Source organism: Ochotona princeps, chromosome 29, assembly GCF_030435755.1.
Source record: "Ochotona princeps isolate mOchPri1 chromosome 29, mOchPri1.hap1, whole genome shotgun sequence".
NCBI classification, from domain to species: Eukaryota; Metazoa; Chordata; class Mammalia; order Lagomorpha; family Ochotonidae; genus Ochotona; species Ochotona princeps.
Genome location: NC_080860.1, coordinates 16,274,707 through 16,298,730, shown reverse-complemented (window position 1 = coordinate 16,298,730; position 24,024 = coordinate 16,274,707). Strand labels below are relative to the sequence as shown.

Genomic DNA, 24,024 nt, shown 5'->3' with positions numbered 1-24,024 from the left:
TCTGAAACAACCACTCACATGTGCAAGTCATTCAGTGACTGACATTTGTCATCATTCCTGCTGCCCTTGGCACCCTTGTTTCAGCCACACTGGATCCCTGGGACAGGCTGAAAAATGGTCCCCTATGAGACATTCATGTCTTAACGTCTGGAGGCTGTGACAGTTCACACAGCAAAAAGGGGGGTTGGAGCTTTGCAGATGAGATTAAGGATCTTGAGTGGAGAGATCGCTATCAATTATCCAGGTGGACCCTAACTGTAATCCAACACAACCTAATAAGAACGAGATCTGAACACACACAGGAAAGCACAATGTGACCACAGAGGGGGAGACTGAGTGATGCAGTCACAAGCCAAGCAACGCCAGCAGCTTTCAGGAAATGGAAGAGGGCAGCAGACGCTCCCTTGGAGCCTCCACAAGGAGTGTGACTCTTCTGACGTCTTGGTTTCATCCTAGTAACTGTTATTTTAAACACTTGGCTCCTACAGTTGTGAGAGAAGACATTTCTATTCTGTTACGCAACCAATTTATGGGAATTTGTCACAGCAGCCACAGCACACTAATGCACTTACAATTCCTCAAAGATACCTCATCCTTTTTCCTATTTCCTTCATATTTCATATAGCAGAAACTTTTCATTATTTCCTTTCTTTTAAATTTTGCATAATTTTTTCACAGCCAATTTCTAATTGTATTTATCCACAAAGCCTTTCTCCTTTACTCTGACATGAGCTTTCTTTCTAAATAATGCTCATAGCACAGTTTAAAAACACATTTTCTCTCTTTACTCCAAAGACAGAGAAAGGGAGAGAACGAGTTTTTCTATTCACTAGTCCACTCCCCAAATGGCAAAGTCTAGGTCAAGCTGAAGTCAGAATCCAGGAACTCAATCTAAGCTTCCCACATGGGTGGCAGGGGTCCAAGCATTGGGCCATTTTCTAATGCTGCTTTCTCAGGCACATTCGCAGGAAGCTGGATGGAAAGTGGAGCACCCAGATTTAAACCAGCAATTCCAGCTTAATCTGTTGTATCATAATGCTGGCTGCCCACAGCAAACTTTTGTAACTGAATTTTTCTAATATAAATATTTGTAGAGAATGAATTCTATATCTTTAATTGTTTAAGAATTCATCTGTGGGCTGGCATTGCAGTGCAGTGCAGTGTGTTAAACCATTGCTTATGAAGGCAGTACACCATATCAGAGTGGGAGTTCCAGTCTCAGCATTTCTACTTCCAATCCAGCTCCCTGTTCATGAACCTGAGAAAGCAGTGGAGGATGACCCAAGTGTCTGGGCCTCTGCCACCCATTTGGAACACTGTGTGAAGTTCCTAGTTCCAGGTTTTGTCTTGATCTAGCCCCAGCCATTGTGACCATCTGGGGAGTAAACTAGTAATGGAAAATAAATCTCCTTGTGTTTTTCCTTTGTACTCTTAAAAAAAGGGAGAGGGGACTGTTATTATCTTTAGCTTTCCTGTAATGCCTTATCCAGCATCTTACAAAGTAGATAAAATTCTTTGCCATCTACACCTACTATTTATAAAAGTGTCTAGTTACACAAACACTCAAAGCTGCACTGTCAGTGTAACTACCTGTAGCTACATGTGGACATGTAAACACAAATTAATTAAAAGTAAACAAGTTTAAACTTCTGTTATTTAATTGTATTGCAAATGTTCAATAGACCCATGAGGTGAGTGAGTCCCTAGTTGACACTATAGTTGCAGAACCTTTTCATCTTCACAGAAAGTTATATTGAAATGAGTTGCCCTAAAGAGAACTATATAGTAGAAAATGTTCATGGGATCCCATGAGTATAATTAATGGATATAATATATCTCAAAATAAAGTTTTAAATGTGACAATGTCGATTTTCCCAAAACTAATTTGTCAAATCAATGAAATCCCAATGAAAATTTAATAATATGTTTGTTAGAATGTTAAGTTTATTCTCATGGTTATCTGGAAAAGAAAATGCACAAATAAAACTTAAAAACATGAAGAAAAAGAGAAGACAGCTGCCATTTCAGATATCAAAGCACGCTGTAAAGAGGGGGTAATGAAAACGTGACAGCAGTAGCATATGAATCGATCTACGTATCAGTGAAATAAACAGTCAGTCTGAAAACAAACTTACTCATACAGTGTAATCTGATTTTGGTAAAGGTGGCATTCCAATTAGCAGGGAAAATGAAACTGAGTAGCCATGTGGTACCAACAGAATGGGAAGAAGTTCTCTTACCATATATACACACACATGTACATTCAAGACATAAAAACTCATTAGAAGAAAATATAGAAGAAAAATAGAATACTAAACACTTCAGTATTGGGAAATTTTTCTTAGGAAACAACGTTTAAATGATGAAACCATGAAGAGACATACCTCACTTACGGCTTAGAAGACTTACAATTGTCAAGATATCAGTTCTACCTTAAGCAATCTACAGAGTCAATGTAATGCCTATCAAACACCAGTAGTACTGTTTGCAAAAATAGGGGAAAAATCCTAAAATTCATATGGAATATGAAGAGATTCTAAATAGGTAGAGGTCTCACCTTTTCTGCTTTCAAAACTTTCTGCAGGCACTGGTGTTGTGGAGCACTAAGTTAAACCACGGCCTGCAACACTGGCGTTCCACGTGGGTGCCAGTTCCAGTCTCAGCAGCTCTCTCCCTAAACCAGCTCCCTGCTAACAGGCCAAGAAAGCAACAGAAAATGGCCAAATGTTTGGGCCTGGCTATTCAAGTGGGAAACCCAGATGGAGTTTTAGGCTCCTGGCTTTGGTCTGCCCCAGCCTTGGCTGTGATGGCCATTTGGGGAATAAACTAGCAGGTGGAAGATTTCTTTCTTTGTGTCTTCCTCTAACTCTGCCTTTCCAATAAATTAAAATTTTTCTTAATTGCTACACAGTTAAGTAATCAAAATCATGTGGTATGGTATCATAGCACACACAGATAGACCAATGGAATAAAATAGAGTCCAGAAATAAGCCCTCATGCATATGTTCAGATGATTTCCAAACAGGCTGCTGAGAACATTCAATAGGGTTAAGTGTGGTCAAAGTGCTGAGCAAATTGGATCCTCATATGCAAAAGAATGAGATTGGACCTTTATCTTAAACTTTGTATAAAAAAGAACCTAGAGAGGAATACAGATCAAAACAAGAATCAAAACAACACAATTTTTAGAAAAGGAAGGATTTGTAAAAATATTTCTTGGTTATGGCACCAGGCAACATTTTTTCCTTCGGGAAAAAAAAAAAATGAGTAGGGCCTGGTGCGGTGGCCTAGCAGCTAAAGTCCTCGGTTTAATGATCCGGGATCCCATATGGGTGCCGGTTTTAATCCCAGCAGCCTCACTTCCCATCCAGCTCCCTGCTTGTGGCCTGGGAAAGCAGTTGAGGACACCCCAAAGCCTTGGGACCCTGCACCTACATGGGAGACCAGAAAGAACCTCCTAGCTTCAGGTTGGCTCAGCTCCAGCCATTGTGGCCACTTGGGGAGTGAACCAGGGGACGGAAAAATCTTTCTTCTGTCTCTCCTTCTCTATAAATCTACATTTCCAATTTAAAAAAAATCTTTTTAAACTTTGTTCATTAAAGATCACTATCAAGATAGGCAAAAGACAAGCCAAAGAATGATAGAAAATATTTTAAAAACATGTATCTGATAACGGATTAATATCCATAGTAAAGAGCTCCTATAACTCAATAATAACAAAAAACAAAATTAACTTGATTAAAAAAATATCTTTGGCCCAGTGTTTGTTGTGGTGCAGTGGGCTAAGTTAACCTACCACTTAGGACGTCAGCACCCTATGCTGGAGTGCCAGTTCAACCTGGCTGCCCCACTTCTGATCTAGCACCTGGATTTGAGAGAGCAGAAGAAGGTGGTCCAAATGCTGGGGTCCTGGCTCCAGCGTGGACGACCAGGACGGCTTCAGCCTGCCCAGCCCGGCCACTGCTGCCACGCAGGAGGTGAACTAGCAGATGGAAGATCTTTTCTGTCTCCCTCTTTCTTTGCAACTCTGCTTCTAAATAAAATAAATAGATCTTTTAAAACAAAATAAAATGGCCAGAGAACTTAAAGAGACATTCCTCCACAAAAGAAACACAGGGTGGGTGCTGCGGTACAGGTAAACCACCATCAGGGATGGTCACATTTCACAGTGGAACACCAGTTTGAGTCTTGCTATTCTGCTTTCTGATCCAGCATTCTGTTAATGTACTGGTAAGGAAATGCATGATGGCTCAAGTACTTGGGATCCTGTTACCCACACGGGATACCCAGATTGAGTCCTGGGATTATGGTTTTGGCCTGGCCCAGTCTTGGCTATTTGGCCATTTGGGGAGTGAATCAATTGATGGAAATATCTTTGTCTCTTTCTGCCACTTTTCCTTTCAAATAAATAAAGCTTTAAAACAACAAAAGATACACAAGTGGCCAGGAAGTACATGATTTTTACAAGAGAGGAAAGACAGAGAGAGAAGGTCTTCTATTCACTGGTTTACTCTCCAAATGGCTGCAATGGCTAGAACTGAGCTTATCTGAAGCCGGAAGCCAGAAGCTTCTTTTGGGTCTCCCACATGGATGCATCCTCCACTTTCCCAGGGTAGATACAGAGAGCTGGATCAGAGGTGGAGCAGTGGGGACACCAGCTGGCACTCATAAGGGATGCTGAGGCCAGAAGCTGAAGCAGTAGCCTGCAGCGCCACCATGCCGGGCCTGCATGACCTCTTTGAAAAGAATGAAATAGGCTAGTGATATGAGTTAAGTCATTGCCTTAAGCCTGCAACACTAGCATCCCATCTAGGCACCAGTGTGAGTCCCAGCTTCTCCACTTCTTATCCAGCTCCCTGCTGGATGGGAGAGTGGCAAACGGTAGTTCAAGTGGTTGGGCCCCTGCCACCCACAAGGAAGACCTGAATGGAGTTCCTGGCTCTTACCCTGCGACAATTTTGGGAGTGAACCAGCACATGAAAGCATGTTTTCATTCTTTCCTGTTTCATAGAAATAATTCCTCCCCATTTAAAAGGGTGAAACCATAAAGGAAACTGTATCTCCTGTTGTAGCACAGTTTTTTTTTAAACAGGACAATCTGCACAGTTTATTAAAAATTTCAAATGATCATATCATCTGGATTGTAGGCAAATATCCTAGAAAAACACTCCCATATGTGCACCAAGACTCATGTTCAATCAGAGTCCCTGAGGCAATGTTCCTAAGAAAAAGCAAAAACAAATGTTGTGTCTTCTTACTTGAAACATATTGAATACTTTAATACTAAGGAATGCTACATCAGTTAAAAAACTGAGGTTTATCTCAATATACTGATAAAAGATATATGCTACACCAAGAAAGTAAGTTTCAGAAAAAGACAATATTATCCTTTATGATTTTAAGGTGTCCACAGATAAAATATGTGCATAAATATACATATCTATCTGTCCAATGGAAATAGAATATAAGACAAAATTATAAGTCATATACATGATTTTAAATTTCATGTTTGTTATATAAGAAAAACAAATAAAATTTAAATTTCAATATTTCAAATTTAACCCAATATATCAAAAACTATTGTTTCAACATAGCATGAGTATAAAAACTACAGAAATGTTTCACATTTTTTATAGCATATTTCTACAATCCAATGAATATTTTATACTTACAACACATCTCAATGTGAACTAGTCACATTCCATGTGCACAACAGCAACAAGTGGCTAGCAGGTACTCATATGGGGCAATATGGTGTGTGTGTGAGTGTGTGTGTATGTGTGTGCGTGTGCACGTGTGTGTGTGCACACATGATTTTAAATGCAAAGTGAAAGCTATGGGATATCCTCATTGGTAGCTTTTAAATGATCTATGGGAACGTATTCATCTATAATCTACTACTGTAGTTAAACATGTTGTAGTATAACCGATTGAGCCACTGCTTAGGATGCCTGTAACTGATGCCAGAGTGTCGATTCAGATCCTAGCCACTTCACTTCCCAGTGGGCTCCCTGCTAACGCACCTGCAAAGCAGAAGATGATGACTCAAGCATCTGCATTCCTGCCACCCACGTGGGAGATTACCGTGGAGTTCCTGCTTCCTGGACCCGCCCTGGCTGTTGTGGCCCCTTGGGAAGGGAACCAGTGAATACATCTCATTATCTCTTTTTTTTTTCTCTCACTCCGCCTTTCAAATCAATAAATCTTTAACAATATGTAGGTTCCTTATTGCTTTATAAATTCTGTTAAAATCATACTTCTCATTACTTGTTATATTCAAACCACACGTCTCACTACTTGTTATGTTCATAATCAATGTATTTGTTACTTTCATTTCTTTACATCCATTTCAATGGGATAAAATTTCACTGTAAAACTTCATTTGCAAGTTAGAAAGGTAATTAACAGTTTTAAAAAATTGAGTTTCTTTGCCTTTTTAAAAATCTGGACTATTTTAAAATATCATTAGATGCCTTTAAAAAGGATGATGTGACTGACTTTCCTACTTTCTAATGCCTGAGTGATTAACTACGAATTCTGTGGTAGCTAAGACGGACACATAAAGCACATAAACACACTCAAGCACATACTTGAAGTAATTATAAAAGTGAAAAAGGTGTCTCTGGTTTGTGGTGTGAATGAAGTGAATCTACAGGCAATGACATGATGGTGTTATTAGACGTATTAAACTTGACTTAAGTTTGCTGATTCTTCAAAACAGAGATGAATAGATAATAGATTCAGATTTGGAAATCTGATACCTTGCTTCTCACAGACTTGTTAAGTAGGTCACTTGTATCTGTGTCTCTACAAAGTGCTTTAGGGAGTGTTGAAAGGAACACAGTTACAACTGTAAGTGCAGAAATGACTATAGTGACAGGTCCTATAAAATACACCAAAAAGACCATGTTGCTAAGGAGATTGTCTGAAATGAAAGAACTCCATTGGTGCAAAAATTACTCGAGTCATTGCTGCCTACTCTCAAAGCAGGAGGGAGAAAGCAAAGCAGAAAACACTTTGTAGCTCTAGCATCCAATGAAAAGCTTTTCCACAGAGGGCAGAGAAGGAGTTAAAAGACATGCTCAGTAACACACCAGATTTTCATTTTAAGTTGACCTTACATTCACTTGAGGAGAAAAACAAAAACATCTGAAAAGAAGCAGTTGGGTATTTAGAGTGAGACTACGCATTTAAGGGAGCTTACACTTAAACTTAACCTTCAATAAATTTTCCAGCAGGTACATAGTATTTTCAAAGCTTTGTAACATGAAAATAATTATACCTCTCTTCCTGATATACTTGTTTTTTAAAAAAAATTAAAATACTTACCAATTAAAAGGATCTTCTGTGAAATCAGTTTAGCGTTTCCATTTTATAGTTCTCTATTTTGACAGCTAATTTATGTACTATAGTACCAAGCTTTACCATGATACAAAGCTATACAGTGGAACTCAACCTGCCTTCACAGAATCACTCAGTTCCCCTCATGTAGACAACCAGTATGACCAGTTTCTTGTACATCCTTGCAGAAATCACCTGCTTTGCCTCTTTAAAACCAACGGCCCCATTAAAAATAAGTGCTGTAAAATTCCTGATGTCACACCCTTCAAATTGTTTTATTAAACCTGGCCTGGTTTGGCCATAGCAAGAGTAAATGAAGACGTGAAGGATCATGACCAAGTAACAGACCTATTTGCGGGACTTGCCCTGGTCTCACTTGGAAGTGAGCTTTCTTTCCATCGTCTCCAGCTGTTCTGACAATTTAGACACTGTATGTTTTCCTCCTGACTAAAGGAAATGAGATGCAAAGGATGTAAGGGGAAAGGAGAGTCTGGAAAGCAGCAGGTTCAGGGCACCTTACCAAGCTCTGGCACATCAAGGAGGGCAGGGTACAATGTCAGCTCGACAGCAAGGATGGGGATGTGGACAAAAAGGCGTGTACACAAAAAACCCAAACCAACATCTAGCTCACCTAAGATGAAGTCAGCGCTGCAGAAAAGTAGAAGGGGTGTGCTGGAGGAAAGCACTTCAAACGCTTGCCCAGGGATGGATGGGCACAGCTGACAGAGGGCACACATTTTCTCAGACTCACAAAAACCTAAAGTTGGGAAAATGCCAACCAGTGGACTGAGGTTCCATCATTAAGGACATCTTTTGGAACCAACGTGGAAAGGAAAATGCTAACATTCTTGTATATATCCAAAAAATAGAAATGATAAGAAAAGCCCCTGGCAGCCCAGTTCAGCTGCAAATCAGAGAAGAGACAAGCATTTTCCAGAGTTGGGTTGAAGTCAGGGCTGTAAGTGGTGGGAGCAGAGCACTGAGCTTTGCTGCTGCATCCCATAGGAGTGCATGCTCTGAATTCTGGACGCGCAGCTTCCAATCCAGCTTCCACTGATGACACACTGGAAGGAAGCTGCGATGGCTCAAGTACCTGGATCTCTGCCGCCTATGTGGGAAACGAGGATAGAGTCTCAGGCTCCTGGCTTCAGCCTGATCCAGCCCTGGCTGCCATGGGCATCTGGGGAGAGAATGAGCAGATGGAAGACCCACCTCCACCTGTCTCTTTGTCTTTCAAGTAAAATGAAACCAACCAATCAACCAGACCAGAGCTGTCAGAGCTCTGCTACAAAGGGCATTGTTCATATTTCTGTTTTTGTCATCCTTAAAATTGTATAGCGCGGGACCCGACACAGCAGCCTAATGAACAAAGTCCTCGCTTTGCATACACCGGGATCCCATATGGGCACTGTTACTAATTCCGGCAGCCCTGCTTCCCATCCAGCTCCCTGCTTGTGGCCTGGGAAAGCAGTTGAGGACACCCCAAAACCTTGGGATCCTGCACCCGTGTTACAGACCCGGAAGAGGTTCCCGCCTCCTGGATTCAGATCAGGGCAGCTACAGATGTTGGGGAGTGAACCATCGGATAGAAGATCTTCCTCTCTGTCTCTCCTTCTCTCTGTATATCTGACTTTCTAATACAAATTAAAAATAACTCTTAAAAAAATTATATAGAGCATAATCAATACAATTATATATGTGGCCACTCTGCAGGGGTAAACATCAGTCTTTTTATTTTCCTATATTTCTTACCCTCAGTAAATTTTTACTAGGAATACAAAAGGATATTCCTTTTGGCTAATATTTCCTATAACAAGGAAAAATAAATGTTTGGAGTGTTATATTATTTTCTTTAAAACCTAAGGTTGTTAAGTATAAGCTGCCATGTAGCTATGCTACAGACTATAGCTAGATTACATATCTAATATTTGACAAACTATACATATTTTCCAACCTATAAAGATTTTCCATGATGTGGTAGGGCGGTTCAGTTTCAAATAAAACACTATTTATTCAGAAATGTAGGGCAATTTCAAATCTAGCTAGGCCAGCTAGAAGAGTGAAATAGCATTATTGTAGGTTAGAGGCAGTTAGTTTCACTCTGAGGTTTTCAGAATTTAATGACTAAAATTTTTTTTTTTTTTTTTTTTTTTTTAAGATTTTATTTTATTTTTATTACAAAGTCAGATATACTGAGAGGAGGAGAGATAGAGAGGAAGTGGAGCCGCCGGGACCAGAACCAGCAGCCACATGGGATCAAGGCGAGGACCTTAGCCACTAGGCCACACCGCCGAGCCCTAATGACTAAAATTTAAAGTTACTGCCTTGGGGGCCTGGCGTGGTGGCCTAGCGGCTAAAGTCCTCACCTTAAACGCACCGGAATCCCATATGGGCGCCGGTTCTAATCCCGGCAGCCCCGCTTCCCATCCAGCTTCCTGCTTGTGGTCTGGGAAAGCAGTTGAAAACAGCCCAAAGCCTTGGGACCCTGCACCTGTGGTGGATACCCAGAGGAGGCCACGGGCTTCTTTCTGGCTTTGGATTTGTTCAGCTCTGGCCGTCACGGCCACTTGGTGGGGGATGAATCATCGGATAGGAGATCTTCCTCTCTGTCTCTCCTCCTCTCTGTATATCTGACTTTCCAATAAAACATAAGTCTTTTTTTTAAAAAAAATAATGTTAATGCCACGGTTTTGAAGAGCTTTTCTTATTTCCCCGCCACTAGCTCTTATTTCAATGTCATTATTTAATTCAGCAAAGTACACACCCCTCCAGCAATTTGGAAAACACACGTAAAACAATTTGAAAATGAGATGTGAAGTTGGCTTTTTGTGAATGTTTAGTAATGCCACTGACAAGACGTGACTAACCAACTGAAATCAAGACAAAGTTATCACCCGTATGTACGGCTGTGCTTTGTTTTCTCGTCCGTGCTTTTCCATTGCTGATTATGTACAAATTACTCTTTATTTTTTTTAAACTTTGTGTGGGTATTTAGCCAATTCTTACCAATTTTTAAGAATCTACCCACATTCTCTCCTTTTGTGGAAATATGCTGAGGATTTCCACTAAGAGAATGATGGCTACTTGGGACCTTATTGGGGATATAGCAGCTGAATCCATATTTTCATTAATGCCTCTTTTTTTTTCCTGCCATACTCCAGAAAAATACTACCATACACACACAACTTAACTTGAACAAGTTCTCATGGGATGCTATATCTGTAATTTAAATCATGCATTTGAATACGTTTGGCACAAAATCTGACGCATGTTAATCATTTAATTCACATTGGTTGTATCTAGTTGAACATTACCTGATTTTGGTTGAACATGTGGTTACCAATGGAATGCGCTCTGAGCTGGCATGGTGATATTAAAACAAAACAAAACCTAACATATTGGGTTATGTGAGCTATAAGAAGCAATCTCTAGGTGATAAGTAAAATTACAAATGGACTTTCACTTCACATGTCAGCTCCAAGGCCCTCGCGTTCTCACAAGTGCCAACAGTAGAGGTTAAACTACCTGTGCTGTGCTTCAACATAGTTAACTTAGGGAGGAAAAGAGAACAGATGCTACAGACACTAAAAACTGAAATGCATATAAACTGACGCATCCTCTCAAATCCCACCCAAGAAGCAATTAATAATCTCGAGAAAGTATTCGTCTGGCTTTCTTCATGGTACAGTACATGGACTAAGAAGTGGAGGACTGCGTTCCATCATTGACTTAGAAGTTTCCATCACAGTAAAAAAAAAAAAAAAAGGGGGGGTTGGGAGGAAGGGTCACTTTTGCCATTTACCAAACAGGGATGCTTTGAGGATTAATGACATAATGTCTGTAAAGATGCTGGAGTTCCTTGGAAAAAAAGACACGACATAAATATCAAGTAGTATTAATATTTAGGCTTAGTCCACAAGGTGAGACCTGCTTGCTCTGGCTCATTAGGTCAGCAGCAGTTTGGTAGACTGCGCTCCACCGCCCACAGAGAAGCCTTGTTCGCGTCCCTGGAAGTGGACTGTAAAGCTAATCTGGTCCACCTGGCTAGAGAAATCAGAGGCTTTTCTCCCTTTCCATGGCCTCCACGAGCATACAGATGGAGTGTGTTGAGACTCCACAGCAGCGAGACAGAGCCGAGAAAAAAAAAAAAAACTGCAGCAGCATTTAGGACTTCCAAGGAATGCAGTGGGAGTTTGAGATGTTTTGGCTTGGAATTAAACAAAAGTCCAATCTTATCATATCTTGATTTTACAAAAAGGCTAAATTTGCCACTCAGACCAGGAAACTATGAAGAGTAGGAATGAGAAAGCTCCTTTTTGGAATAGTTACTTTATGCCTTGAAAGGCTTTGGAGGTAAATTTGGGTCTGGTATTTTTGTCCTGGGAAAACTATGGTCTCCAGCCATTTAGTCTCCTGGATGGTTAGGTCCTGGCTCCCCTTCAGTTCTCAAGGGTGATCTTGCAGAATTAGTTCTCAAGTTTCAAGGGACAAACAGTTCATTATAGACATTGTCTTGCAAAATCTTGTGATGTAACTGAATGACAGCGACGTTATTATGACTAAATATTTGCATTTCTCGACTTTAAAAGGTAATTTTGGTCCAAGGGCCTAAAGATATCAGAACCACTTTATAAGGCTCACAAACTTGTTATTTTTTAAAAAGTTGAAAATATGTGAAGGACTCTTTTTAAAACTCTAATTTTCTCATTTGCTAAAGATTTATTTATTTATTTGAAAGTCAGAGTTACAGAGAGGGAGAAACAGATGTTTGATCTGTTGGTTCACTCCCTAAATGGCCACAATGATGAGGGCTGGGTTGCTGGAAGCCAGGAGGCAGGAGCTTCATCTGGGTCTCCTACCGGAGTGCAGGGATCCAAGCACTTGGGTCAACTGCTGCCTTCCCAGGCACATTAGCAGGAAGCAGGATTCGAATCAGAACAGCCAGAACTCACTTTGGTGCCCATGTGGAGTACTGGCAGAGCAGGCGGCAGCTTTATCCTCTATGCCACTGTGCTGGCCTCAAGCAATCATTGCTTTTTAAAACATTTATTTATTTTCATTTATTTAAAAGGCAGAAGGCAGGGAGGGAGGACAGGAGGAATGAAGGGAGAGAAGTAGAGAAAGGGTTGTATGGTGGAAGGAGAGAGATCATCTATCCACTGGTTCACTCCCTATTTGGCCTCCAAGAACATGGCCTGGGTCAGGCCAAAGCTAGGAGCCAGAACTCAATCCTGGTCTTCCACCTAGATGACACGGACTTAAGCACTTGAGCCATGACCCGTTGCCTCCCAAGGTGCATAATTAGAAAGCTGACATCAGAAACAGATCTGGGACTCAAAAACAGACACTGCAGACATCCCAAGCACGGTGTTAGTAGGCCAGATGCCTGGCCTAGAATCTTTATTAATCTGATCATTTTGCTTCTTCATTGATTTAGGTCAGAAGTTCTTTCAGAAATGTTTTGGCGCCCTGGCCACTGTTCTTAAGTTTTCTTCCTCTTCCTAACCCATTATGATCAGCTCAGTCCTAGAGCCACTGGGAGGGATGGCACAGCAAAGTAGGTGGTCAAAGTCTGAGCAGGGTTAATCAGAGCATTCTTGTGAGGATAGGTATAGGATGAAGGGTCAAAACAGCAAAGAGGGTATCACAGTGTGGGAGACCCACAGAGGTGTGTCCCTGTCGTGGTGAGCAGGCAGGGGAGAGGGCCTAGGGCGAGTGTCTAAGCTCAAACAAAGCAAGAGGCATGTGAGGAGGACAGTCAGGAATCCCGTACAAAGGAGACGGGGATCTAAATGGATGGTAGAGACAATGTGAATTTGGTTATATCTCGGGGAACTGGTCAAACCAGTAGATGTGCTAAGGATAGTGGGAGCCGGATTTTTCACTGATGGAGAAATTACAATATGTAAATATATAAAGAGAAAAGTAGATGACATCTGTAGTAACGGGCTGGAACTAAATTATATGTGTGAACTGACAGATTTCAACAAAGAGACACACACACACACACACACATATAGAGATGTGTTTGCATATACATATATTCTCTAGCTCTTCCCACTGAGAGAATCTACATCTTGTCTACCAAAAGGAACTGAAAAATCAGGGGCAACCTTGGAGAAATGGTTGGTTCTAGGATTGCAGAAGAAACAGTACAAGGCAAATCTGGAACTTTGTGTCATGCCAGAACGTAAGGATGTGCTCAAAGAACTAGCAGGCCATGTCAAAGAACACGAGAGCTAACCTGAAGGGGCTCCCACTAACAAAGTCTTAGGGAACGTGAGCATCAAATAAATGATATTAATGAATAAAACAAAGACTCCTCATCCATGCTGACATAAATGAGTACCTAGGAAGTTTGATGCAGCTCAAGGTACTTTACATAGTTTCCAAGTACTTTCCTAAAAACTAATTATTTACAAAGGGAAAAAGAAGAACTTCATAGTACAGAAGCCTGGCAGACATCAGCTTAATCACTTGATCAAATAAAATATTATCAGTCATGGGCCAAATCAAAATCACATGCCATTTGAGGAAAGTAATGAGTACTTAGCACCACTTCTATGGTCAGTAAAAACATGTATACCTTGAATTCAACCATGAAGAAACATCAGACAAACCCAAGTTGAAGGACAATCTATACCACATAACTGATCTGTTATAATAAAAGATGTTAAGGTCTTGAGTCTAGGAAAGACTGAGAACCTGTTTCAAGATTTAAAAAAAAAAAAAAAAGCTAAAGAAATTTAAGCATTGGGCCAACACAGTGGCATAGCATGCTAATCCTCCACCTGCAGCACCAGCATCCCATATGAGTTCAAGACCTGGCTTGCACTAGAGTGGTAACAGTGAGAGGTGGTCAGATATTTTATATTATATTATATTATATTATAATTTGCATATATTTATACAAATATGTTTATATTTATATATATTTATTTTTTCAAATATATTTTCAGAAAAATCACTTGTTGGACTGGATGGCAAGGACTTTAGCTACTAGGCTACTGTGCTGGGCCCTCAAATTATTTTAAAAAAGTAATTCCACGCAACAGATTATATTTGTTGGGCCCGGCGTGGCCTAGCGGCTAAAGTGCTCGCATCGAACGCACCGGGATCCCATATGGGCACCGGTTCTAGTCCCGGCAGCTCCACTTCCCATCCAGCTCCCTGCTGGTGGCCTGGGAAAGCAGTTGAGGACGGCCCAATGCATTGGGACACTGCACCCGCGTGGGAGACCTGGAAGAGGTTCCAGGTTCCTGGCATCGGATCAGCGCGCATCGGCCCGTTGCGGCTCACTTGGGGAGTGAATCATCGGATGGAAGATCTTCCTCTCTGTCTCTCCTCCTCTGTATATCTGGCTTTCCAATAATAATAAAAATCTTTAAAAAAAAAAGAGAGATTATATTTGTTAAGATCGCAGAAACGAACTAGGTTGGTTCTTGTGACAATGATAAAACTGGTCTAAGGAAGGGAAGCTTATTGGGTAATAGAGGGAAATGAATCAGGTAAGGTGGAGCCTGATTAGCAGCAGCCTGAGGGAGGCAGAGGTGTTCAGACTTGATGCAGTAGGAAATAGGAGTCCTGAGATACCGCTGATGAGGAAAGGGATATGATGAAAGTTCTATTTAAAGCAGATCACATGGCGGTGGCATGCGGGGCAGAGCAGGAGGCTTGTGGGAGAGCCTGGAGGCAGTGGCAGCAATTTAAATGGGCAGCAATCGAAGTCTGGACTCGAGTGTTGGCAGTAACAGAGGCAGCTTGGGGGAATTCTGGTACTTGACTAAGTAAGGGAAATTCAGGAGAATGATTTTAATATTTTGAACCTAAGACATTAAGATACAGGTGGGAAAACTTGCTTTTAGTGTGGATGGGGAATGGCTGTGAACAAAGCGACACATGTGCTGATTTTACCTGACAAAGTGCCAATTCTCAATCAATGGTGACAGACACAGAACTGAAACCTAGGCATGGTCAGGGCTCAATGTTAGAAGCCAACAGAATATACATGTTAGCTTGGAGCCCTGAGAACAAATGAACCCTCTAAAGCAAAGCACGCAGGGATCTTGCAGGTGTTGAGGGATGCCTGTAACTGTAGCAGAGTGAGGCCGCCACCTATGATGCTGGCATCCTATGTGCTTTGTTGAGTTTTTTCTGCATATACATTGATGATTAGGTGATTCTTCTCTTTCATTTTCTTATTTGGTAAATAATATTTTTTTACTTTTTTTTCCATTTGAAAGAAGCAAAGAAGGAAAGACACACACACACACACACACACACACACTCATGCACAGAGAATTTTCTATTCATTGGTTCACTTCCCAAATGGCTGCAACAGCCAGATCCTGGCCAGGCTAAAGCCAGGAACCTGGAACTCTGCTCCGAATGCCGATGTGGTGGCAGAGGACTGAGTACTCAGAGCATCTTCTGCTGCTGTCCCAGGTTCATAAGCAGGAAGCTGGATGGGAGGCAGAGCACCCTAGGCCTGAACCAACACTCCAATACAGGATGCGGCAGCTTAACCCTAATTTTCAAACCTTAAACTATGGGTCTGCAGCTGCTGACTACTGGAGTACAGTGCATCACTGGCTTCCTGGGTTTCAAGCTTGCCGACCCACACAGTAGATTACGGATTTTCCAGCTTCATTAATCATGAAAATCAATTCTTTTGTTTTTCATTTAAATGTACATATGTGTGTGTGTATGTGTGTATATATATTCATCTTGTTGGCTGTTTCCTTGGAAAACACTAACAAATACATTTGCTAAACCTGTTCATGAGTTCTAACAGTTTTTTGGTGGATATCTTAGAATGTTTCTACCATAAAAGTATGACATCTGCAAGTGTAGTTTCACTTCTTTTTCAGTCGGAATGGCTTTCATTTCCTTTTTTGTTTAATGCCGTGGACAGAACCTCCGTGAACGGAAGTGATGACTGTGGACATCATCATTTTGCTTCTTTGTATCGTAAAAAAGTATTAGATTTTTACACAATACTTTTCTGTTTCCCTTGAAATGATATGTGGTTTCATATAATTATTTAAATCATTTTAATAGAATATTAATTGATTTTCAAATATTAAACAAAGCTTGCATTCTGAGATAACTCTCACTTGGTCACTGAACTTAGTATAATGGTAACATTGTATTACTAGTTATCTTATAGATTAAAAAAAAAATTTATTTCAAAGGAAAGTGACAGAGAAGTAGAGACACAGCCCTTCTGTCTGCTGGTTCATTCCCAGAGGTGACAACAATCACAGCGGGGTCAGGCTAAAGCCAGGAGCTAGGAACTCCATCCAGCTTTTCCACATGTGAAAAGAGTGTGTGTGTTAGAGCTACTCCATCTACTGGATCATCTCCAAATACCTGCAACATCTGGGGCTAGACCAGGAGCTAGGGACTCCATTTGGGTCTCACATACAGGTGGCAGGAACCCTTCTCTGCTGCCTTCCCAGGTGCAGGAAGCTGATAGGAAATGGAACAACTCGGGCTTGAATCAGTACCTTGTTATGGAATGCAAGCATAGCAAGTAGCAACCTACCACAACACTGACAACTTCTTCTTCTTATTATTATTATTATTATTTTAGTTAATGTATTTGCTACACAGAGAAGGAGAATGAAACTGAGTGAGAGTGCTCCACTGGTTCATTTCCCAAATGAGCCAGGTGAGACCAAAGCTGGATGCTGGGAACTCAGTCCAGGGCTCCCACATGACTGGCAAGAACCTCTAGGTGGGCCATCATCACTGCCTCTCAGGGTGTGCACTGGCAGGAGGCTGGATTCAGAAGCCAGAACCAGCTACCAAACCCAGGCACTTTGATTTTGGACAGGCCCATCTTCACCACTATATCAAACACATACCCTTTTATTTAAATTAATATTAGGATTTAGTCACAGTAATAACCAAAGTGTTCCCACCTTAGATTACATTCTGTAATATACAGTATGTCACTATTTTTTTTATTTAAGTAAAAATTCATTTACATCATCAGTGTGGCTCTTCCTACTCACAAAAGGAAGGAAATAATTCTGATATGTTATGAGTGATTCATACAAAAAAAAAGAAATGACTTAGAGGCTGAAGGGAAGGTCAACTATGTTGTTATTTACACAGCAGAGTAATAATTACTCTATTGAAATACAGAAAGATTAATTGAAAAATTCTTATCTGACAAAAGAAATATAACAAAAAGGACTACAGTTTTATGACAAACAGCATGCCATGTGGTTTTTTTTTTTTTTTTTTTTTTTTTTTTTTTAAAGGTTTATTTAAAGTCAGATATACAGAGAGGAGGAGAGACAGAGAGGAAGGTCCTCCATCCAATGATTCACTCCCCAAGTGATTGCAGCGGTTGGTGCTGAGCCAATCTGAACCCGGGAACCTGGAACTTCTTCTGGGTCTCCCACACGGGTGCAGGGTCCCAATGCATTGGTCCGTCCTCGACTGCTTTCTCAGGCCACAGGCAGGGAGCTGGATGGGAAGTGGAGCAGCCGGGATTAGAACCGGCGCCCATATGGGATCCCGGGGCGTTGAAGGCGAGGACTTTAGCCGCTAGGCCACGCCGCCGGGCCCATGCCATGTGGTTTTTAAGGCTGGAGATTTTCTGTAAATAATGTGCTCCTTCACTGTCTATAATAATCAATTCCTTCCAAGAAACTGAGATGCCACCACTACATTGTACCAAGCACACATGCCTCATCAGATGTGATGCTATGGAAACCAGAGCTTAAAAAAAATGCAAAACTTTTTAGTAGAAGCAAACAGGTTGTGAATGGAAAGGTTCTCCAGGCTGAAAAACAAAAAGCAATTTGGGGCTGGTGTTATGGCTAGCAAGCTGAGTCTCTGCCTTCCACATGGAGTCTAGGTTATTGCACTTCCCATCCAGCTCCCTGCTTGTGGCCTGGGAAAGCAGTGGATGGCAGCCCAGGGCCTTGGGACCCTGCACCTGCATGGGAGACCCAGAAGAATCTCCTGACAGCAATGTGGTTTACGTTGCCAAAGTAGATGGTAGCATTTAAAGATGTATTTGTGTTGTTGTTGTTGTTGTCCCTGAGTTTCTGAAGCTCTCTGTAGATCCTGGATATTAGTTCCCTATCTGTTGTGTAATTTGCAATGATTTTCCTCCCATTCCATTGGTTGCTTCTTCACTTCAGTAATTATTTCCTTTGCTGTACAGAAGAAGCTTTTTAGTTTAATGTAGTCCCATTTGTTTATTTTGGTTTTGACTGCCTGTGCTTTTGGTGTATTTTCCAAGAAGTCTTTCCCCATTCCTATATCTTGGAGAATATTTCCTATGTTTTCTTCTAATATTTTGATAGTGTCTGGGTGCAGACTGAGGTCCTTGATCTATTTCGAGCTGATTTTTGTATAAGGTGACTGGTGGGGTCTTGCTTCTCACCTCTGAAGGCTGCTATCCAATTGTCCCAACAGTATTTGCTGAAGAGGACAGATTTTTTTTCCCTGGATTGCCTTCCATTTTCTTATCAAAGATTAGTTGGCTATACATGTGAGGGCTCCCTTCTGGGGTAGGCTAGTACAACCACTATGGAAATCAGTATGGAGAGTGCTTACAGAACTGCAAATAAACCTGCCATATGACCCAGCTATCCCACTCCTAGGAATACATCCAAAGGGAATAAAATCTGCATATGAGAAAGGGATCTATAATCCTATATTTACAGCAGGAAAAATCTACAATAGCAAAGACATGGAAACTACCCAGATGCCCATGCAAAAAGGGGTGATTAAAAAACTGGGGTACATATACTAAATAGAATACTACTCAGCCATTAAAAAGAATGAAATCATTCAATTTGCAACCAAATTTTTTAACCAAGAGTTAAAAAATTTATAGAGAATAATCTTAGTATGAAAGAGATCTCAGATACCAATCTATTTTAATCTTGCTCCTAAATCATGAATTTTTTTCTTTTTTAATATCCTAAAGACAATCACATTTATTCAATCTTGCATACAAATAAATATATATCTATACTTAAGCACAGTTGGTGGTAGGGAGGTTCACTCCTTCATAAGGCATCCAGATTTATCAAGCAGTTGTTATTGTTAGAAAATCCATCCTGAGCATCTAGAAGCTTCTGGAAATACTCATTCAGATCTACATAAATTCTCAGGCTCTGTATATCTCAATGTTGCTAAGCAAAAACACTGCTTCCCTTTCCAAACACAGAGCAGCCAAGGGTGGGCTAGGCTAAGCCCAAGGCCAGGAACTCCGTCAGGGTCTCCTTGGTGGATGGCAGGCACTGGGCTATCATTTATTGCCTTCCCAGATGCATCAGTAGGAAGTTGGTCAGAAACAGAGTGGCAAGAGACTCCAACTAGCCCGGCAAGCAGCAGGCCAATCCACTACATCACAGTGCTGGCACCTGCGATTTTTAGGAAGAAAGCTCTCCCTTCTGATGAGCCAAAAACAATCTTTTCCCTCTTCCCTCTCAAGTAATTTTCACCCACTGGCTTTCATTCTGTCAGAATAGAGAAAAGATGGGCTAATCTTCATCATGGGAGAATACCAGAAAAACAGGAAGATCTGCATTCATGGGAGACAGTTGGAGAGTTTTCAGTGAGAAGTCTACAGTAAGAAGAGACTGTGGCGCAGCAAGGCAGGCAGCAGCTCATGGGACACCACCAGTGACCTCCGTAGCTGGTTCCTGGCAGAGAACCATCTTCTAGAGCAAAGGAGCCCAGTAGGGAAAGTGCAATCTTCCTGGAATAAGGTGAGTGGAGACTGTGGCAGCTGGCCTGCCTCTGGCTTACTTTGTTAGAGGGAGAAATCTGTGGTCCCCACTGACATTGAGGCTGGCAGAAGAGTTGGCAGGGAGCAGAACGTCCACTTAACGCTGGAAATGGAGGGTGTACTGCTCCCACCCCTGTAGGGGGGCTAGTAATAAGCAGGGAAAGTGCTACCTTCCCAGAATAAGGAGTAGAAGTGTGATAGCCTGTGCATCTCGGGGCATTTTTGTTTGAGGGAGGAGTACATGGTCTCCACTGATTTTGAGTCTGGTCAGATGAGCTGGTGGGGTAGAGAGCACCTACTTCCCTCTCCTGTCCTTAGCAAGGTGCCAGGTTCAGAAACAGAGAGGCTCACAGGGCAGAGCAGATCCCCGACAGCACGTAGCTGTGGGAATCCAGGGATCGTGGCATAAGCCAAGAGGACTCTATGTTCACACTATGGGGAGCACCGACTCTCTGTGTGCTTCATGCACCTGACTGAGGAAAGTGCAGGCACAGAGAGGGTCACCTTGGCATGGAGAAGGGCAGAGGCAGTGATCACCCCTCTCCCCTGCTGACTGCAGAGCTACCATGCATATCTGGGGTGTTACCCTGGACTTTTGCCCAACCTGCAAATGCTGGCTAGGGAAACTACAAGATACTGGCTTAGGCAAAGACGTCTTGGTAAAGACCTTAGAAGCATAAGCAATAAATGCAAAAGTAGACAAATGGGATTACATCAAGTTAAGTGCGTTCCTCACTACAAAGAAATACTCAAGGAAGTGAATAGGCAACCACCAGGAAGGGAGGAAATATTTGCATACTATGCCACTGATATAGGATTAATACCCAGGTTCCACACAGAACTCAAGAAACTCAACAACAATAAAATAATCAGTTAAAGAAATGGGCAAAGGACATAAACAGGCATTTTTTAAAGGATGACATACAAATGGCCAACAGACATGTAAAAAATGTTCAGGGTAACTAGTAAGGAAAATGCAAATAAAAGCCATAATAAACTGTTACCTTGCCCCTATTATAATGGCTACTACTGGGCCTAGTGGCTAAAACCTTGCCTTGCATCTGCCAGGACTCCATATGGGGGCTGGTTCACATATCAGCTGCTCCACTTCCCATCCAGCTCCCTGTTGTGGCCTGGGAAAGCAGTATCAGATGGGCCAGGACTTTGAGATTCTGCAGCCACGTGAGAGACCCCGAAGAAGTTCCTGGCTCCCGGGTCTGGATGGGCTCATCTCCAGCTATTGCGGCCAACTGGGGAGTGAACCAGTGCTTACCAGGCAATAAGGCACTAACCTAGTGATTAAACCCTTGCCTTGCATGCGCTGAAATCCCAAATGGGTGCCAGTTTGAGCCTTGGCTATTCCACTTCCCTTTCAGTTTCCTGCTTGTGGCCTGAGAAAGCAATAGAGCACAGACCAAAGCCTTGGGATCCTGCACCCACATGGCAGGCCCAGAAGAAGCTCTTGGTTCCTGGCTTCAAACCAGTTTAGCTCTGACTTTGCAGCCACCTGGGGAATAAATCAGCAGATGGAAGATCTTCTCTCTCTCTCTCTCCAGAAATCTAAGCTACCTTTCCTACAAAAATAAATAAATCTTTTAAAAAGTAAATGTGGATATGGCCCTTAGCCCAGCAATTCTATTCCCATCATAAATGCACACATATTTTAATTTAAACAAATATTCCAAAGGTAGGCATTTGGCACAGCATTGAAAATACCACGTGAAACACTTGCATCCTTTATCGGTGTACTTGGATTTTGGTCTTGCCTTAGCTTCTGAGTATTTGGACAATATACACCCTGGTTGGCAGCAAGAGAGCCTGTCACCAATTCAGAGTACAGTAGACATTGGGTCAGCATTGTGGGATAATAGGTTAAACTGCCGCCTACAATGCTGGCATCCCAAATGGGTACCAGACTAGTCCACAACACCCACTGGAATGCAAGAGAACCAGACCTGGGAGCATACTGTAGGCTTGCCTCTGTGGGGCTGCAGCACCCACAGACTTGCAAGGAGAGTGGGATTGCTGACGGCCTGAACCAGGATAGACTGACATGCATGGGACTGGGGTTGGGAGGGGGATGGGCCGGGCTAGGTTGCAGCACTTGTGGCACATGCCAAGGCTGGGACTGAGGGCAGACCATGCCAAGCAGGGCCACAGCACTCACTGGCATGCATGAGATCTGAGACTTGGAGCAGGTCCTGGTAGGAGAAGTTGGGAACCCTCCTACTAAACTTTAGCTTCAATGAGGAGCACAAGAGCCAGGGCTATGGGCAGGCCAGGCCAGGCAAGTATGCAGTACTCATCAACATTTGTGTGAATTGGGCCTAGTGTTAGGTGGGGTTAAGCCAGGCACAACACACAAGACAGAGTGTGGGTCACTTTCAGTTGGGCTAGTTAGCCTGCCATGAGAGCTGAGACTGTAGACCAGCAATGCCATGCTAGAAGCACCTACCAGCATGTCCAAGATCTATGCCTGGGAGTAGGCTCTGTAGGGGAGCTTGGGGGATTTCTAGGCTGCAACTCCCATTGGTGAGTGCAAGAGGCAGGACTGTAGGTGCACTAGGTTGGGCAATGTTGCAGCACCCATCAGCATGCATGTGGGCTGGGTCTAGAGGTAGGCCAGACTGGGCTATGTTTCAGCACCCAGTGGTGCTCCTGAGAGCCAGAATGGGTACAGAACAGGCCAGGTTAGGCCACAGCACTCATTGGGTTACATGAGAGCTGGAATGGGTGCAAGTCAGTCAGGCTAGGCCACAGTATCCACGAGTGAGTGCCAGGACTGGGGGCTGGTCATGTTAGGCTGGGTTGCAGCACTAGTCAGCACATGCAAGATCTGGAGATGGGATTGTACCTGGTAGAGGAACTAGGGAAACTCCCCTGCTTGGCTGTAGCTCCAGCTGGTGAACAAGAGAGTTGGGGCTGAGGACAGGCTAGATTGTAGCACCTGTTGTAGTACATGTGGACCAGGTCTTGGGGCAGGCTGAACAGGGCCAGTCCACAGCACACACTGCATGACTGAGAGCCAGGGTAGAGTGCAGCCAGATAGGACTGGATCACAACATTTGCCAGTTCACATGAAGACTAGGGTGGGCCAGGCTAGGGTGCTGATGCAGCCTGACAGCAAGGAGTGGCCTCGTTCCCTTTTCTTCTTGCAGACCAGGAAAATAAAGAGAAGAACTGAAACATTTGTGCCACCCACCTTCCTCCATACCTGGACCCTATCTACCCTAAGCAAAGGACCACATGGGTATGCATCCCTCTCAACTGTGTTAACAACATTAAAATAAAATAAAATAATACAAAGTTAGTACAAAATAACCTCTACTATTAGACAACACTACTATTAGGACAACAGCCGGTAGACAGTGGATTTCACCTAGAGCACCAAGGGCACCTAGCATCTGACAGACTGTCTAGTGGCGGAACTAGGAAGGTAGGGAAGGAAGCCCTCTGTGGCTGTCGCCCCAGTGATCTAGTCCCAAAGCTTCTCTCTCTCTTCACAGTCAAGGACTTGGCTATTATCTTGTTTGATTCTGATTTTAGTTAATCCATAATTTTTTTTCTTCTCCTAATCTCTTCCACTCAGTTATTCCAGCAACCAAGAGTTGGTTTATATTTCCAGTCAGTATAAATACCTAGAATGTTTTAGAATTACTTTTTCAACACTGAAAGTGTTACTAATAAATGCAAAGTAGAAAATCATCATTTTATGTAAGTACCTTAAATAAAGTAAGTCTGTTGGGAAATCCTTTTTTCCTCTCCAAATTGTGAATAATTTCATCTAGCAACACACATTTCCTTCTTGCAAACTGTACTTTTTTAGACTAAAAACTCCTCAAACAGGAGTTTGATTTCAGTTTGTATACCTGGCACGCTCCAACAGACACTGTTACCATGACATGACTCTTGTAGGAAGT

At 42.3% G+C, this 24,024-nt stretch overlaps 1 protein-coding gene across 2 annotated transcripts in view; it reads right to left on the bottom strand.

The window, feature by feature from the left end:
* Window positions 1-24,024, bottom strand: part of HORMAD2 (HORMA domain containing 2) — a 60,968-nt gene that overhangs the window by 13,477 nt on the left and 23,467 nt on the right. The gene's annotated exons all lie outside the window — the stretch shown is intronic.